Source organism: Schistocerca gregaria, chromosome X (assembly GCF_023897955.1).
Source record: "Schistocerca gregaria isolate iqSchGreg1 chromosome X, iqSchGreg1.2, whole genome shotgun sequence".
Taxonomy (NCBI): Eukaryota; Metazoa; Arthropoda; class Insecta; order Orthoptera; family Acrididae; genus Schistocerca; species Schistocerca gregaria.
In genome coordinates this window covers 312683968-312704200 of record NC_064931.1, presented here as the reverse complement: position 1 = coordinate 312704200, position 20233 = coordinate 312683968, and positions in this window count along the sequence as shown.

Below are 20233 nucleotides of genomic sequence, written 5' to 3'. Positions count from 1 at the left end.
TCTGGATCAAGATGAGATGTGGTCCTTTGTGACTGACATTAATACGCAAAAATATCTAATAAATCCGATAAAGTAGTACATGAAGCTGGCGACTGATTAGGTTTGTAACATACAGATGTTTTTGGAACAATAATGTATCTACATGTAATGGAAAAAAATTAAAATTATATCTAGATGACAATGGCGCTATTTAAAACTTATATGGTAAAACATCAGTACAACTAACACAATCATATGTACCAAAAACGATACCTATGTCTCATTTACATCTGTTGAATCATTACATCAAAATAAAAAAAAATGTCTCTTGTTTTTGTGAACTCACCTTTAAATTTATTCAAAATGAAATGGAAGTGGATAGTTTATGATAAATAATTTTAATTGCAGTTAACAACTAATTGGTTAAATTTTTGCCATAAAATTCACAATAAATAGTCACTGTATATTAAACATGAAGTGGTGAAATTGATTTATTTATTGATATCATGATGTATATTATATATTTACGTACCTTGCACTTAATTCAATTATGCCCAAAACCAATATGTGGTACAGGATTAGTCGCATTTTAAATTTAATGTTGTAATCATTACATATTCAAATAGACTATTTTTATTGTGTAAGTAGGCTGTTTAGGTTTGTATGTTGGTAACACCACGTAGCGCTCTATATGAAAATCACTGACTGTGCTGTGTGCAGTCTGTGGCTGATTTGTATTGTTTTTAATATCTGCTATTGTAGTGTTGCGCAGTTGGAGGTGAGATGCCAGCAGTGGTGGATGTGGGGAGAGAGTAGGCAGAATTCTGCAAGCAGACAACGTGGACTTGTATCCATCAGAAAGTGTAAATTTGTATTATTGGATATCATGACCTAATATATATATGTATATATATATATATATATATATATATATATATATATATATATATATATATATATATATAATGACATTTGAACACTGTTAAGGTAAATACATTGTTTGTTCTTTATCAAAATCTTTCATTTGCTAACTATGCCTATCAGTAGTTAGTGTCTTCAGTAGTTTGAATCTTTTATTTAGCTGGCAGTATTGGCGCTGGCTGTATTGCAGTAGTTCGACTAACGAAGATTTTTGTGAGGTAAGTGATTCATGAAAGGTATAGGTTATTGTTAGTCAGGGCTATTCTTATGTAGAAATTATTGGAAGTCAGATTGCATTGCGCTAACAATATTGTGTGTCAGTTGAGTGTTGATCAGAATAAGTAAAGAGAGAAATGTCTGAGCACGTTCAGTGTCACTCAGCTGTCACTGTATCAAATAACGTCGAAGTTTACAAGCACAGTAATTAATAAATTTTTCTAAGGGGACCTTTCATTTGTCGACCTTTAGCTGAAGATACCTCTCTGGAATCTTCTGATTTTTTCTTGTAGTTTGTGTAATTAGTGCAGCTATTATTTATTGCTAGAGCATAACTGTAGAGAGAATTTCCTTTGTAGTTGAAGTTTTTCATTGTTGAACAGTAAAACAGTTGTGGCATGCATGTAGGTTTGCACCAAGTATTTCGTAGCTGCGCTTGCAATTAACTAGATATTGTTTTCAGTGCTATGTTAATGTGTTTTCTTATTTTACTTTTCAAATTGTGCTTTTCTGTGTTATCGTGTGAAATATTGTGACAATAATACTGCTTGAAAAACGTAATACTAGGCTCCAAAGTAAACTGAGAAATGTCAGTGAAGACTAGAGTAGTGTGTTAGCGCCTTCATGTAATGAATTAACTAATATTCAACATAGTAACTTGGTAACTGTGCATAGGGGAATGGATCAGGCAATAAATATTAGACAGTGAAACAGCTAGTAAGAGGTTAGTATTGTCGATCGGTCGGTCGGCAATAGCTCGCCACAAGGATCCGAAATGACAGGGCACAATTTTGCAAGTTCCGTAGATTCAGGTTTTGCGTCATTACCCGTTTCTCAGTCATGTCAAGACACATTTTTACTTTTCAAAATACGAATTTTGCCGGTGCAAATGCACTGCGGAAAAGTACAGAGGAACATGTTTCAGACACCAGTGCATTGTTATTACAATTAATGCAACAAATGGAACAACAGCTTCAAAAGTTAGACTCAATGGAACAAATGCTTGAAAAAACACGTGAAAGTTTAACTGTTGAGTTACTTAAAATCGAATATAAATGTCAAAAAGTTTGTAATGACACACACACAAATTTTTGAGCATTTCGAACCTATTTTTTCGCGCCATGAAAATGCGTTACAGAATCATGAAGCAGCCATAAAGGAACTGCAAACTATTGTTCATGTAAATCATGACAACTTGCAAGCTAAAATTGACTCAGTTACATCTACCGATTCTGTTACGCAACTTGCAAAAACTCAGGAAAACTTAAAGGACACAGTAGATACGATTTCAACACAAGTGGACACTCTGGACACACTGAGAAAATCAGTTCATTATCCGAGCAAGTAGCCGAACTTTCGGATAAGTTCACTAACGTATATACAAAGGTAGATGATGATCTGTATGACACAAGACCCATAGCCGTAACTGACACAGAAGAGTATGAATAAATTAAGAAATTTAAACAAAATCAATATCAAATTAATATGCAACACAAAAGAGAAATCCGTGAAGTACAAGATCAGTTGGCACAAGTAATAAAAGAATTACATATTTCAGAGGACACTCGCTCTCCAACATGGGAAGAGGTACTTAGAAATGCAGAAAAGCCACAAAATAATAACACAGGGCATTTCGGAAATTATGAAAGAAATTGGCAAGGTGCACCGAATTTTGAGATGGAACCGCCGACATGACGTAACAATGACAGATATGCGACTCGCCGACACGATGACTACAAGCTGTTCATTACTACACGTGAATTCAAAACATTTAAGAATTCTGACAACGACATTCATCCACAAGCGTGGCATCATCAATTCTCTCATTGTTTTCCTCCCAACTGGTCATCAGAGCAGAGATAAAAATTTATTTGTGGCTATTTAGAGAATGAACCAGCTGTAAGAATGCGATCGGTCATTCATGATTGTTACAGTCAAGGAGAATTTTATCATGCCTTCCTCTCAGCATATTGGTCTCAAGCTACTGAAGATCGTGTAAAACATAGCATGATAATGATGAAACACTTTGAACAATCTGAATTTTCCAGTCTTGTGAAATATGTTGAAGACATGTTGCACAGGAATCAGTATCTGTCAAACCCATACAGCCCCTCAGAACTCATCCGCATTTGCTTAATGAAATTGCCTGAACATTTACGACATATTATTTTTACAGGACGTTCCAAAGACGACAATGAAGCTTTTCAGGCACTGTTACAAGAATTAGAAATAGATACTGACAATCGCAGGACGCGAAAACAGGAACACAACAGGTACAGGTCACATCCGTCACAATTCCGCGATGACAGACGTAATAACTCGACACAAAAAGGCTATTTTTACAACGCAAATCGTGACCAAAAGAAACAGCACAGGTTTGACGACTGGTGGCAGACGAAAAATAATTACAGAGAAAGATCGCATTTCCATAGTAATAGTAATGAATGTGACAGAGACAACCATAGGAACAGACAATATGGGAAACAAAACAATTATTATCAAGGGAGATATAATAACTTTAGACACAACAATCGACCGCGCAGTTACGACTAAGGGAGAAGTTCTCCACCATGTGACCGACAACAAAGATATTACAGAATTACCGGCATGAAGACTGTTGATATAAACATAACGACAGACCTGAATTTCGTCAGAACTGGCGAGATTCAAACAGAGCAGGGCCCACTTAACGAGGTGAATTTGTAGAAGTTAGCTCTCCTAATCCTAATAACGACGCGCACCATTAAAAAGACAGACAATAACTCGCACCACAGGCAGCCACGAGCTCCGGCTGGCTCAGAGAAAAGTAAAATAGACGCTAACCTTCAGAAAAATTTTAGCATTCCTTACTGATGTATACAACATGATAATTGCTTTGAAGTTGAAACTCTGCGTACTAGGAAAGGTAAAGGATTGCACCACATTTCACATGTAAAACCGTTTACTAAGAGGTAATCTGCTTTTTAACTTAGTCTTTGCCATAAAATCTTTCACTTCTCATTATGAGTAAGTTTTTTCACACTTAGAAACTGTTAACATGCAACAATGTTTTAAAGTTAACTATCCAGTCAAGAATCTAGGGGACTTATTTAGATAATAATTATGAACCCATTTTTGTAGTGAACCGGTGACACAGTGTTATTGTGTGTACATTCTTGCTTGTTCGTTGCACGATTACATAACGACTATAAGGCTTACGTTCTTAGAACATACACTGGTACTGCTAATGAGCTTTTAATGCAACATTTTGGGTTACTTGATATTACATTGTGGATTTAAAGTACTTTTGGAGAGATACCAGATGACACAGTGGGTAGTTTATTTGACAGGTACACGATAATATCGCGATGCTACTAATGAGTGACACCATTTATATTATTGCTTTTGTGCTGTATCTGTTTTATATGTGCACAGTTTTTCTGAATTCTTCTGGAAAGTATAACGTGTTTTAGTGGTAACTTTTGTGGTATAGCTACAATGAGGCAGCCTTTTTCATAGCACAACAATATGATACAGTATAGTTCTTGCTTGATCATGGTAATGTATATAATAACTACGATATCTATACGCATAGCATTTCACGTTGTTTATTACGAGGTAAGTACATTTACTTACACAGAACTTTGCTTATGGACGACGATAATTATGACACTTGGCACATGTTTTACCTTTAAGTACTGACAGAGATTATCTTACAACAAGACACAAAGTTTAGGGCTACAGTACACGTATTTGAGTGATTAATTTTGTACTTAAAACATATATTTTTAAAGATTTTTGAAATACAAAGATGCAAGGGTTTTCTGTGAGACATTTCATTGCATTGTTGTAATCTGTAACACCTGAGGGTATAATTACATTAACCCTCAGGGGGTACATGGACACTTTGCGAGAGATAGGAGCCCTAGCTAATGTGATATTTGCTTATACAACTTTACACATCGGTACCATATTTCAATAACACAGAATTACACAGCTATCTCATCATTTAACTGAGAGAGACAAAGATTTTTTTTAACTACGTCAGTGACACATGTTTATGCAATTACACAGTTGGATAACTTCACACTTGTGAAATTGTATTTTGTCTGTACTTTGGGAACTCTTCATATTTTTTCATAACCATTGTGATACTATGAGAGCTTTGAATGATGTATTTGGTATGGGATCGTGATTTTTAAAGTACGTTTGAGATAGATGTCACCACTGAAATGAGCAGAGAATTTTGTTTTAGGTTTTGAAATTATTGCAGAAAGCTATAACGTTTTTGAGATTTGTCTTAGGTGCTATGATGTTATTATTACGATGACGATGTTTAATATGCTGTTGAGGTATGTTTACGATCAATAAGCTGATGCGATGTGAGGAATTTTATTATGCTACGTATTTATTATAATGGAATATTGAAGAAGTGTCGACGAATATGTATATGTGTAATAAAGTAAGGAATAATGAGTAGTGGTTAGGGACTCTGATTTGTGAAAAAGGATGTTGGAAATCAAGAATCGTACTTTAAGAGTTAGGAAATATGTGTACATGCATGAATGTATGACAATTCCAGGAAAATTTTTGTGGGCACTGTTATATCTATAGGATTTTTATTCTACACATTTGTAACTCAATTCTTGACATGTGAAATTTTTTTATATGAGACTGTCACTGTAGCGGAAACTGCTGTCGTAAACTTTTGGATAATAAAGCTAAGTGAGCTTGACATAATGCATTGTGGGCGCCCAGCTGCGCCAGCCGCCTGGAGAAAAAGCCATTAGGTGGAGAAAAAAGAGGCCATTGACCTAACTATTGACATTTCTTTGTAGAAAGCATCGCAAATGTGACACGCTATTACTTGGAAACATATAATTGTACTGTGGAGCTCATACTTTGTGCTACTTACTGAAATGCTTATGAATTGATGGGAAATATTCTTACATCTGCACACCTTATTATGGCAAGTGTCTTTCTATGAGAGTTAAGAGAATTTCTACTGACTTATGAAATGCCACATGGCTATTGAATGATGTTTTTATGCTTTGCACATAGTTGTTTATTTCATTTGAGACCTGGTTTCCAGCTGTGTTGCAGCATTGGCTTTATAAAATAAAATTAAATGCATTTACTAATGTGAACATTTTCTGTCAACAGATCTAATAAATAACAATTTTATGATCCACATTCTTCAAAAAAGGAGCACTGGGAAAGGAAAGAAGAATAGGGGCTAATAACAGTACGTGCATATGTAATTTTCTTTTCATGTACTTGTTAATTTTTTTAGAATACGTTGTTGTGGTGCACCACTTTAATGACATAAACATTAAGATGCGTATAGACATTTCTCTTATCTGCATTGTTGCTTTAGTGTACTATTTTTTTCTGCTCGTGCGTTTGTCACATTTAGATATAAGTTATTGTATTTGCTGCTGCTGTTTGCCAGGCATAGGGCTACTGAATTTCGCTTTGTATTACTCTATTAAGCCAGTTAAACTACTGATTTATTTTTCTTGTTTGCTGCACATTGCCTTATATTTAGTTGTAATATTGCATTTTCTTTGCTAATTTAGATATACTGCTGTTTCCTTTGCCAATTTGCATTTTTTTGTCATTGCTGTTTGTGTTAATTGTTTTGTACTGGTGCTTTGCCTCGTGCCTTAGTTTATACATCTGAGCTCCGTAGATTTAAGTTAACTTAAGAGGAGGTAGGCTATGTAAGAGAATGAGTTGTGACGAATTGAAAGAAACGCATTGAGAAGCTATAAGAAAAACGTTTGGCCAAAAAGTAATGTACAACGAGAAATAATTATTTTGGAAAAGGATATGAACAAAACAGTAGTCTTTAGGGACAACAGATTTGGATAGAATTTTTTTGTGGGAACAAATGTTGAAATCAGAGGAAAGATCTATGGAATAAAGATTTGGGTTGGACTGCAGCACCAAATGTTACACTGAAAACGAACCCTGTCTTTTCCTTTTGTGTTATTCCGCTATGTGTTTGTGCATCCGTGTGTATTTGCGTTTTTCCTGTCTTTATGTGTTTAGCTAATAAGATTTATGTTGTAGATTTTTTCTAATGCTCAGCTACATTCACTATGATGAGGAATACTGTTATCCCCGAATAGAATTTGCATTAATAATATGTTATTTACTTTGTAAAGATGTTTAGACATAATTTTTGAAAACTGTTCCTGATCTTTTATGTATATACTTATGGCATAATTCCTGTAACACTGATGTATATGTTATTTCCATTCTTTTGGAAAGGCTTTATTACTACAAATGTTATCTGTGCTATTATGTTCCTTAATGATGTATTTTACACCTTTGTAATTTATTCTCATGTCGTAAATTTAAAATTGTATAGACACCATTTCTTCAAATTAAGTTTCATTTCACTGCACACATTTCTGTTGGTCATAGTATATGCACAATATGTGAAAAAAGGGACTGTCAGTGATTGCACGTGTGTTAATAATTCAGCAAGGGACTGGTTAACAGCACTGCTGGTTCTAAGGACAACTTAAAAAATTTTGCGAGTGCAGAAGTGGTGGTTTGTGGACTTGCTATATTGTCCACAAGACTCTTCGATGGTTATTGTGCACCTGCACAGTCGCAACAGATGGCTGCTGGCCATCTCTACAAGGACTGCAATGGATCTGCACCTTTGATGGCTCACCAGTACTATAGTCTCTACTAGAACTACACTGGGTCTGCTGTGTGATGACCTACCTACCAATATTCTTCAAAACTTCGACTGACTCTCTTGTGGGTTTGCTCCATTGTGGCCCATTACCTATCTGCATGTCAAGAGATGGCACTGTCTTTCTGTTGGAAGGACAACACTACTTCTTCAAGACTGCATGGAAATCCACTACTTCCATTTGCATTTTCTTTTACTGCTCCGACTTTGAAAAAAAAAGAGAACTGTAAATACTATTGTGATGAATGATCAGGACTGTCTTTATGAGAACAATTTTTGCTTTTGACCAACATTGCATCAATAAGTGTGTGCATTTGATATCTTTGTTACTGTAATTATGAAAAATTTTTGGCCACTGCCCAAAACAATTTGTAAACATTTTTGTGGGGAACATGGGGGTTATGTAAGTAGGCTGTTTAGGTTTCTATTTTGGTAACGCCAAGTAGGGCTCAGTATGAAAATCACTTGTAGTGTTGTGCAGTTGGAGGTGAGCCGTCAGCAGTGGTGGATGTGGGGAGAGAGATGGCAGAATTAGTCATCTTATGTTACCGATGGATATATTTCGTAAACCACATCAAAGACTGACGAACTGATTCCACAGACCAAACGTGAGTGAGGAGAGGGGCTGGTGTAATTGTTTAATACAAACCATACATAAATGCACGGAAGTATGTTTTTTAACACAAACCTACGTTTTTTAAATGGAACCACGTTAGTTTGGTTAGCACATCTGAACATATAAACAAATTCTTAATCAGTGCCGTTTGTTGCATTGTAAAATGTTAATTACACCCAGAGATATTGTAACCTAAAGTTGACGCTTGAGTACCACTCCTCTGCTGTTCGATCGTGTGTATCACAGAGCACCGAATTACGTAGGGATACAAAGGGAACGGTGATGGACCTTAGGTACAGAAGAGACTGGAACAGCACATTACATCCACATGCTAACACCTTTTTGTTGGTCTTTTTCACTGACGCACATGTAAATTACCATGAGGGGTTAGGTAAACGTACACACTTGGTTACCGTTTTCAATTACGAAGTGGAATAGAGTGTGTCCCACTGGAAACCCGTCGACATATGTGGTATCAGCATGATGGTGCACCTGCACATTTCGCAATTAACACTAGGCTGGCCCTTAACAGTATGTTCGACGGGCGTTTCAAAGGATGTGGAGGACGCAAAAATTGGACAGCCCATTCTCCTGATCTCACACCTCTGGACTTCTTTCTGTGGGGTACGTTAAAGGAGAATGTGTACCGTGATATATATGATGACTTTTGAACATTGTTAAGGTAAATACATTGTTTGTTCTGTATCAAAATTTTTCATTTGCTAACTATGCCTATCAGTATTTAGTGCCTTCAGTAGTTAGAATCTTTTATTTAGGTAGCAGTATTAGCGCTGGCTGTATTGCAGTAGTTTGACTAATGAAGATTTTTAGATTCCGTTGTGCTAAAAATATTGTGTGTCAGTTTAGTGTTGATCAGAATAAGTAAAGAGAGAAATGTCTCAGTATGTCCAGTTTCACTCAGCTGTCACTCTATCAAATAGTGTAGAAGATTACCAGCATAGTAATTGACGAATTTTTCTAAGGGGATGTTTCAATTGTTTCAAGATCTTTTTGTACAGAGCTGAACAAATGTAATTTTACATATAAACAACATGGTGCTATAATAAGAAATTTTTCCAGATTGCCTGTAGCAATTGAATCTGCTTTCACATTTTAAGGATAATTCTTTTAGTGAGTAAAATAAATTTATAGGGAAGGTAATAGGAACTGGTACATTTGATTTGTCACTATTTTGTATACATCAAAATCTGGCATGTTATCTTCAACTTTCCATTTAATGGAAAAAATGTTCACGAGAATACCCCAAAAATAAGTAAACTGGTGGTAAAAAACTGTCTGAACCCAGTTAAATATACTTGAAATGCAAAATACTGAACTCGGTTCATGTTATCATTACCTTGCACTGAATGAAATCTATTTTAATTGATATTCAATACATTTTTAATAATTCTTAATAAATTCTAAATCCATATTTTTTAATTTTTCAAATTAAAAATTTATGTTGTAAATAATTAAAACATTTGAAAAAAGGTCAGCTACTACACAGTTAAAAGTTATTTCAAACACAATCTAAAAATCGTGGTCAGTTGAATATATCTTTGCCTTGAACTCAATTATACTATCTAGATCTGAATGCAATTAATTTTCTAATAGTTCTTAATAAATTTTTTACTCTCAATTTTCATTTTTCTCATATTTCTTTTGTAGACGATTAAGAATTCTGGTGATAAAAAACCTGGTAGCAGCCGACTAAAAATAATTTAAAATTCTTACTCTAAACCTTCTTTCTGTTTGCCAAAGCTAAATGTATTTTTATTTCATACTCAAATATTTTTTAATAATTCTTAATAAATTGATAATTCTCATTTTTTCATTTTTGTGGTAAACGTTTTATTACACATGAGAAAATGAGACACTTTATAAAAGCTCCCATTCCTGACTATTGAAAGATGATTATACTTACTAGGTGCAGCAGAGTGAGAAAAGAAAATAATTTTTCTTTCATATTTATATATCATAATATGTAGATAAATATTTGGTACAATTAACTTATTTTTAAATTGGAAATTATGAAATGTTTAATAGTGATGAATTGAAAGAAATAATTCCATTTTCTATTAATGTACTTGGTAAACAAATAAACAGAAAAACGTTTAACCAGTACCTGTTTAATAAAGCATTACAAAACAAATTATAAACTGTTAACACAGGAGACATTTTTTATTTGATCGAAATTACTTTTTTAATGCATCAAAACAAAAGATTTTCAAAATGATGTAAGAAAACTGAAAATGACATTATCAGTTAAAAGTAAACTTATATCCATTCATTTGATGAAACATATCAAGTATATCCACTGAATATAACTAATTGTTAAAAAGAAAATAAGTAAGGTCTATAATATTTTGAAGACCAAATAAGTCGTATTTTGTTAAATGAAACGTTTTTTAAGATAGGTTTCACATCAGTTAACATGACGCTTTGAAGTGAAATCCATATGTGATTAGTGATTTTTGCAGTTTAACTTTAAACAGAATTTTAATAGTCGCATACCACATTGTTTAGTTAATGGCCGTTAAAAGTTCAAACACCAGATGAAAATTCGTGTATAGGTCTTCAAAATTATCAATATAGAATTGAAGTTACATTTAATATATACAATGACTTTGAATGTTTACTTTTAGAAATGAATATTTGCAGTCGGCCCCAGAAAAGCTGTGTATAAAGATATATCAAAGACAGGAACAATGTGGATGTTGATATTACATTAAATTAATCATTCAGCATTATACAAATCTAATTGCACAAAAAGGACAAGCTTACTATAAAATATTTATCGAATGTATGAAGAAGGAAGTTGAAGAAATTACTGATTGGTGTTCTGTAATTGAAGAAATGAAACCATTAATATCAGAATAGTAACCAAAATATATTATACCTAAAATATTTTCATTATGTTGATGACATTATTCACAAAAGATATATACATTTTGTGATCTCACAAATCACAAGAACATGAAATTTCGTCATGTTTATCATTTAGCTGTAAACTACATAAATCGATGATGTCCTAACTTTAATTTACTATTGCAATGTTCCAATTTTTTACTACTTTATTTACTAAACATCTGAACGTACACTTCTCATTTGTTTATAGGATAACTCAGTTATGATGAAAAGAAATAGATTAAGTACCTAGCAATTAAGATAGACATATTTTACTTTTGGTAAAAAGACAGAAAATTAGAAAATGAGATTTACTGATACATTTAAATTTATGGCTTCTTCACTTGCTAAATTATAATCAAGTTCGAGAAAAGACCAAACAATAAATTTTAGAAAATCTTTTTTTTTAAATATCTGGAAAGTATAGCAATGAAAAAACATGTTTATCCTTATGAATATGTATACTGGGATTACTTTTGAAGGATCAGATGTGCTACCAAATTAACATTTATATAACAAATTTAATTTATGTAATTTTTGCAATCAAGTTTATAAATATGCAAAATTAGTTTGGGAAAAATTTAAGATATACCCTTTGGTGAGTATCTGATCTACTTCTTAAAATTGACGTTTTATTATTATCAGATGTTCTAGAAAATTTTAGAAAAACTTGAGTAAGTGCTTATGATTTAGGTTCATCTCGGTATTTTAGAGAATCAGGTTTAAATTGGGGGTGCGATGTTAAAAATGAGAAAAGTTAAATACAATTATCAGACGATTATAATATATCAATAGTTGGAAAAGTATTACATAAAGTATATTTCAATTTCACAAGCGATATTTCAGAGGAAATAAGAAATATTTGAGATGTTGTGATGCAAATCAAAAGTTAAGTTATTTGACACATTTCGATGCATATAACTTGGATGAATAAATGTTCATTATACAGGAATTTTGAGAGGAAAATAATTTAGATATTGATATGATGAAAATAGATAATAATTCATTACATGAAATTATATTTGAAACAGATATAGAATACCTGAGAATTTTATATTATGGATATAAAGATTTACCAGTTGTTCCTGAAAATAAAATGGTGCCTGGGACTAAAGGAAAAGTTATTAACTATACTGAATGGCAAACATAAGTACGCAGTTCATTGTATAAAACTTAAGCAATATTTATCTCCAGGACTGAAGTAAACAAAAATTCTAAAAACCTTAAATTTAGATAAGAATACAAAATTCACGAGTAGAGCCTATGATTTTGACAAAAATTTTACAGACTCCTGAATAACTCAATATTTGGAATAATATCAGATAGAGGTAGAATAAAATAATTTTTAAATGAAAATACATTTGAAAACATTGTAGGAAAACGACATTTACTGAATATCTTGTAAAAATAAACACGAGTAACACCAAACTCACATTTAACAAGCTGATTTACTTTGGAATTATCATGTTTGATTTATCTAAAGAATTGATGTTTGACTGTGGAGTTACGAAACCGACATGTGGTTAAATTTGGGTTTGGTATCAATATACTGTCATTTATAACTATAACAGACAACCTGAAAATGACTATGAAGGTGTGAAGAAGATGCTTGATAAAGCTGATGCTACTGAATATCCAAACCATAATATTGACAACTTTCCTTAAGTAAAAAAAGTATTCAGGTAAACAATAGATGAATGTTGTGGAAAACTTAATGGAGGAAGTTTGTGTGTTAAGATCAAAACTGGTTGATTATAAAGTTTTTTAACTTTGTTGAAAAAATCAAGAGGCGCTAAGAAGACAGTTGTAATAATAAAATAAGCTATAAGTTTGTTTCTTTGATAAAATGGAGCAATTTAGAATTATCAATTCGATCTCCAGGAATGAAAAAGTAATTTATTCTGTTGTGTTTAATAAGGAAATATTAAGTCCTCTTAATGATAAAAGATATGGTTAGGAACATGAAAAAGATACATTACAATAGGGCACATTGTCAAATTATTAGTTGAGAGAATTTAGAAAAAATACATTTAATAAGTTTTAATTTCTATAAAATTCATGTCTAATATTTTTGATGCAATTAAAAATAGTTCAATTATTTTATCTCTGATTTCTAATTTATATTCCTAGTCACTCTAAAAATCTTTTAAACTCATAACACCGCTAAAATTTAAAAAATTACCTTATCATAATTATCATTATCGATTTACACTGTGATACTTGACAATTTCATTTGTCACATAACACTTCTGTTGTTTCTTTTATAACACATTTAATGTTAAAAATCTGTAATGCATCCAAAACAAGAGAAGAGCTAGTCATATTGAAAAAATAATTTTTATGTAACATTTTTAAAGAAATAAATGAGTGAGAGGAAAGAAAGAATTATTTGTTGTTTTACTGAATTTTTCTATTTTCTTATCCACATTATCTAAGGAAAAGGAGATGAAATAGTAGAGATGATCTGAAACTGTTTTATCTGATTTTCCGATTGAAGTATTTTCGATATTTTTTGCTTTAAATAATTTTTCGACGAGAAGTATTTTGTATATGATGGGTTAATATACAAGAATAATGAAAAAAATCACGAAATTTCAAGTAAATGCGAAAGTTCTCTTTGAAGTACAAAAACATGACCTACATACTCTATTTTGATGATAAGAGCTATGCAATAGTAATAATGAATCGTAACAGAAAACTGAGTTGTCATATTGAGGAGGCAAGCCTCTAATACTGGTAAAGTGAATAATCTGAGTGCAAGAATTTCAACAGTATAAACTGCCTTAATAATGAACTTTCACATTAAACCTACGACAATTAGTTTTGCAAAACGGATCACAGATCTAAAACTGATACACAGCACATAAATATCTAACTGCCTCTAAGTAAAATAAGTTGGCCCTGATTGAATACAAAACCCCTCAAAATATTAACTCTCTATCTCTATTCTGCGCAAATCTGGGTAACGTGTTGCAGTACTGCTCTGTTTTGCACATTCCTATCCTAAAGCTGCAAATTATAGGTACTATATCTACACAGAGGCACTCGTGAGGTGCAATGAGTTCTCTCTTTGTTGCAAATCGAAGTATTTTTGGAACACACTTTGTTCCTTTACTACTTTTGAAAAAAAAATCATGATCAATTAAAACTTGTAAGAGAAAGCTAGGTGAAAACTGGCACAGCAATGCATCGATAAATTGAAACTTGTCATGTGAAACATAACAGTAAAATTGCTTCCTCACCTTAACACTGCTAACCAGTATCAGCTATTGCACCTATGTGTACAGCAAAGATGATAACCTCACCCTGCAATTCAGCCTACAACATCGCTGCTGGATTACCTGTAAGAGCTTGAGAACAAAGATATGACATTATTGTACATTCGGTTAATACTCAAATGACTCCTATCGTTATCCCGCAGTCTCGCAGACCAAACTTTCTCAGATGAGGTGGTCAGTGACATTGCTGAGATTGGGAAATTTTACTTTACGGAAGTTTAAAGATACAATAGGTAGATACATAGGTAATAATAAACATATATGTGATAGAAATAAGTACAAATTACTGCTCGACATTAACGTTTGTTACAAGTACAGAATTTGTTGAATATTAGGGTACACTCACAGTAATGCATACAGCATTATATGTGTAGACTCTTTGTACAGAGAGAAAAATAGGAGTGATAGCATAAATATATGCACTGTACATAGTAGGGTTCTAAGTACAAAGAAAGTGATTATCGCCACCATAGGTTACAACATGCATGTGAACAAAATGGCACAAAAGGTCTCCTCTTAGCAGTAAAACTTGTAGTTAACTGACATAGTTAACTGACAAGCATAACTTCATATGGAAGGTATATTCTGGGAAAATCTTGCAGTCTCACAGACATTGACATTTTACATTTTATTAGAAAAGCACAACAAGACAGTTTAGCAGTCCCACTGGCACTGACATCAGAAGAATTTGGTATCACTGACCAGAGCAGGACAATCTTGCAGTCCCATTGGTATAGTCATCATAGAATTATTTGTATTGGCAGTAATGAGAAGGTGGCAAGCTTAGAATGTGCTAAAGACATAGTCCATTCAAACTGAACTCATTACAAAGATGTCTCCACAAGAAAATCCACATTATGTACAATCTTACTGCATTACACCCTAATCACAAGCAGGGGTATAAGAGTCTACAGTCTCTGATCAAATAAAATATGAGAGCTAATAGCTGCTCCCTACAGTAACAAAAACTTTTTAAGAATAATATTCTACTCCTCACAGTTGTGAACGTCTTGTACATCTCTTTTTATTAACGAAACTTCGATTGCTTGTTTAATCCAGATTTTTTTTAAGATGACTTATTTGATTCATGAATGGTGTTAAATCTGCTTATGAAAAGTAACTTTTTTGTAAAGTAATTTGTTATGGTGTTATAATTATCACTACAAAGTTGATTATTCATTTCACTAAAATATGTTTTTCCAACAAAATTATCTTCCACTTTTTATATCTGAATCCCTTCAGGTTTTATAATAATATTTCTTAATACTTCTTTATTTGTTTAATTATTAAGGTGTGTTAAAAACTCCTGTATTCAGCTTCTATTACTAGATTAGTTAACTTTTTTCCAAATATTGTTCATTAACAATGTCTGTTTGATTGACTGGTTCTTTTACATTTCTTATGCTTCTATAATTTAATTGTTCTTTTAAAACCATTTTATCAAATTATATGTTTTTCAGTTTACTGATGATTGAAAGCTTTGGATATCTTTAAATTTTGTTTCTAACTATTGTAATGCAGGTTTTATTTTTTTATCATGCTAAACCTAGTCATAGACCTAATGATGTTAATTCTTCCTTTATTTGCGGTTCTAGTGATTGAATGTCTCTGTTTTTTGTTTCTAATGACATTAATGAGGTTTCATTTTTTTCTTTACTCTTTGGATTAATTTATGCTTGAACAGCATATGTCATATTTTTAATTTCTGATTGAAAATATTCAAATTTTTAGTTGAGTTTTTAAATTTTTTAAATTATAATGACACAATAAATTTGTTTATTGATTGTAACATGTTTATCGTCTTACTAACATTAGGTAATTACTCATTAATATTCGGTTCTAACAGTTGAAAGTCTTTGACTTTTTCTAATTCTCCACTGTCCTTTGGACATAACTTATTTCCAAAAAATTATTTGATAGTAATTTTAAGGGTAATATACAGAAATTATGGCAAATACATTCGTTAAAATTCTCTTCTATCTCAATGTAATAATATTGTTTGATTTTTCCCAAATAGTTAATCACTTGTTCAGGAATATGTCTCTGAATGAATCAAATAGAAATTTTATATTTTCTGATTTATAAAACCAAATGCAGTGTGTACTAACATGATCAGATGTATCTATTTAACTATTCTACATTTCAAATTTTAGATAATTTGTTAATCATGAATACATCACGAAAATGTTCTATATAAAAGTAGATAAATTGTTTTCATACTTTTTGGATATGTAACTGTATTTCTTTTATTTCTTTCAGTCTTTTTCCTTTATTTTCCATTTCTAGAAAATGATCCTTTTTTTGTTCTTTCAATTCTTTAAATTTTTTTGTTATGAACTGAATTTTGGATGGCTGTTGCACTGCCAGCTAATGAAGCACTTACGGATTATGCTTCAATTGGTAAAAATCTGTCTGCATTTTTGTTATTCTAAAACTTTCCTTTTTTTTCACTAAATGTTGAATATTTTTTCACAGCAGGTATATCTAATGTAATAAGTAAATATCCAAAAAATTGCTCCAAACACTAATAGAGTTAACAACTGAGGCCATCAGTCACCTACAACTTAGAACTACGTAAACCTAACTAACCTAAGGTCATCACACACATCCGTACCCGAAGCAGGACTCGTACCTGCGACTGTAGTGGTAGTGCGGTTCTGGACTGAACGCCTAGAACCGCTCGGTCACAAGGTCCGATGGAAATTTCCAACAGTTTTCTTATCTTTCTTTCTTGAGTATCAGTTTAAATTATTAATACTATTCAATTCTACATTATTTAAGATAACTCTAATTGGGTTTTGTTTTGTTTTACCATTTGGAAGTAAATCATTATCAATACTAAAATTATTCATTTACATAGATTAAAGTTAACAAGAATATTTGTAACCTTCATCCTTCATCTTCAGTTTGAAAACTCATACCTGATTTTGTTTTAGCATACATTATTGAACAAATGGCAGTTTCATCCAATTTTCCACCGAATTAAGACTGTTAGAAGGCATTCTTTGTTTTGCTGTTACGTGAAGTTCTATATCAGCTTCATGTTTTTTTGCCAATATTTACTATCTCTACGAAAATGGCTAATTTTTTACAAGCTGTTTCTAATGGATTAATTCCCTTAGCGCCTCTAGATAATCTTTCTGCTAATCTAGTTCGAGGACCACAGTAAAAATAACCCATAGTATGTAATTCTCAAGGTAGTATATTAATTAACGTGTTAAGAAACCCTTTTACACATTTTTGGACTAAGACGCCTTGGTACATTTAAACATATTGGAAAATTATCTGTAAAATTTGAAGGTTATAATTATATACCTGGACAAAGAACAGATGAAGGAACTAATAAATTATTGAATCTTTTAAATAAAAAAATTAGTATGGACGATATGGGTCAAAAATTTGATTGTACTGAGTTGTCAAATTATGCTTATATGTTATGTAATTCATGTGCATTATTTTCACTATTCTTGATAAATTCTAACCTTCTTCCACTTATTTTTGTTTTTCAATATTCGATGATTATTTTTTAACTTTTTCTATCTATAATTCATTCTTCATAATTATTCAGTAGATTGTGTATTTGTGCTTCACTTAACATATAACCATGTTGTAAACTTTCATATTACTTAATTGATGAGATATCGTTACATTCTTCTAAATGATATTGATTATAAGGAACTAGTTGTTTTTTAACTTCTGTTATCTTCAATCGCTTTTAACACATTACTGCCTAATCCTTCGATTCCTTGTTGAAGTGTTTCGATTGTATCAACAACTGGTTTTATATTTTTCACATTCAAATCTTGGTTGTTTTTCCTATTTTTTAAATTCTTCTTCAAATTGTTATATTGTTGTCTATTTCATCTAGCTGTGCTTAGCTACTTCTGGTTCATATGTTGTAAACATTTATTGATGAGAAAAAGCAATAATCAACTGTGTTTTTTAACATTTAATGTTTATGTACAATATTTATGATGGTCGTTTATTCAAATGGTTCAAATGGCTCTGAGCACTATGGGACTTAACATCTGAGGTCATCAGTCCCCTAGAACTTAGAACTAATTAAACCTAACTAACCTAAGGACAACACATACATCCATCCCTGAGACAGGATTCTAACCTGTGACTGTAGCTGTCTTGGGGTTCGATACTGTAGCGCCTAAAACCGCTTGGCTACTCTGGCGGGTTTGGCCGTTTATATTCAACGTTTATATTCAATATTTACTTTTACTGATCTTGTCCATCGTTTAAGACTTTTAAATCTTCTCTCTGTATCTATCATTGCTAATTTGTCTGTTCATATCTATTGCAATGAAACCAAACACATTATTATTCAACCATTTCTTACACATAACTTTGATACCGTGAAATTAAAACCACATCCAACCAATTCGTGATTAACAGAATCTTTGCTGAAGCTATTTAAAAAACTAAGATTATCTCTAACTATCTGCTTAGGTACTTCTGAATATGTTTCACTTAAAAATAAACAATTTATTACTTTGTGTCTACTTCCAACTATATCCTGATTTTCAAGAATGAAATCGTCAAATATAGATACAAAATTATTTTAACAATCAACGAAGGAAAAAATTTCTACACTATTTTCAATAAATTCAGTAGCTTTTTCATTAATTTTATCTTCAATTTATTTCACACATTTTCATAAATTATTGATATTTTGGTTGATATAATGTTAAGAATAAACATAAAAATGGTTAATTTTATTCCAATTCAACCATTCCAGATTTAGAATGTAAGTAACAATCACTAATGTCACTTTTATACAACCGCTAGGTCCCATTATTTAACATCAGTAGAATTAGGTAAAAGTTTACCATGTTTATTTTTTATTTCTTTCCTGTATTTCTTGTTTTCGATCCCCAATCAGTGATATATTTACACAAACTATATTAATAATAGATTAACCATTTTCTTCTGTGAGTGAAAGAACATCTGTTCCCTAAATAATTAACCAATAAGAAAACTTAGAGAAATGTTAGATTATTTGGTTTTTCTTCCATTTTTTATCACTGAATATTACACTGAAAATGATAAACTATACTGTGGTGAAGAAATAATAGAAATTCCTGTTCGTCAATACAGTTCGAAAAATTTGGAAACATTTATTCATTCAATAAAAGTAAATATATTCATTAAAGTAGATAAAATTGTAAAGTTTACTTTTGAAAGTGAGGTTAAATTATTTATGGATAACGAAAATAGTATTGGATAAATTTTAGGTTTTACTGATCATATCACTGAACCCAAATCAAAAACTGTTGGTAGTAATTTACCAAAAATAATACCATTCTAATTAATGAACACAAATTTTAATTTAGCTGATAGAATGTTTGTTAAATCTATCTATAATTTTCATAGAAAAAATAATATTATTTCTTCATTTAAACTAAATGCTGAATCTGAAGGACCAATAACATATTAAATATATTTTCCTGTAAATACTCCAATTTTTGATACTATTCAGAAAGTAGTAATTACTGTACCCAGAAAAAGACTTTCAATATTTCAAAACCCAAAATTTTGGCAACTAAGTATAGTCAATAGGTTTTATTACCTTTAGATGAAAATTTTAAAATTACTCTTCCAGTTTGCTATACTAAA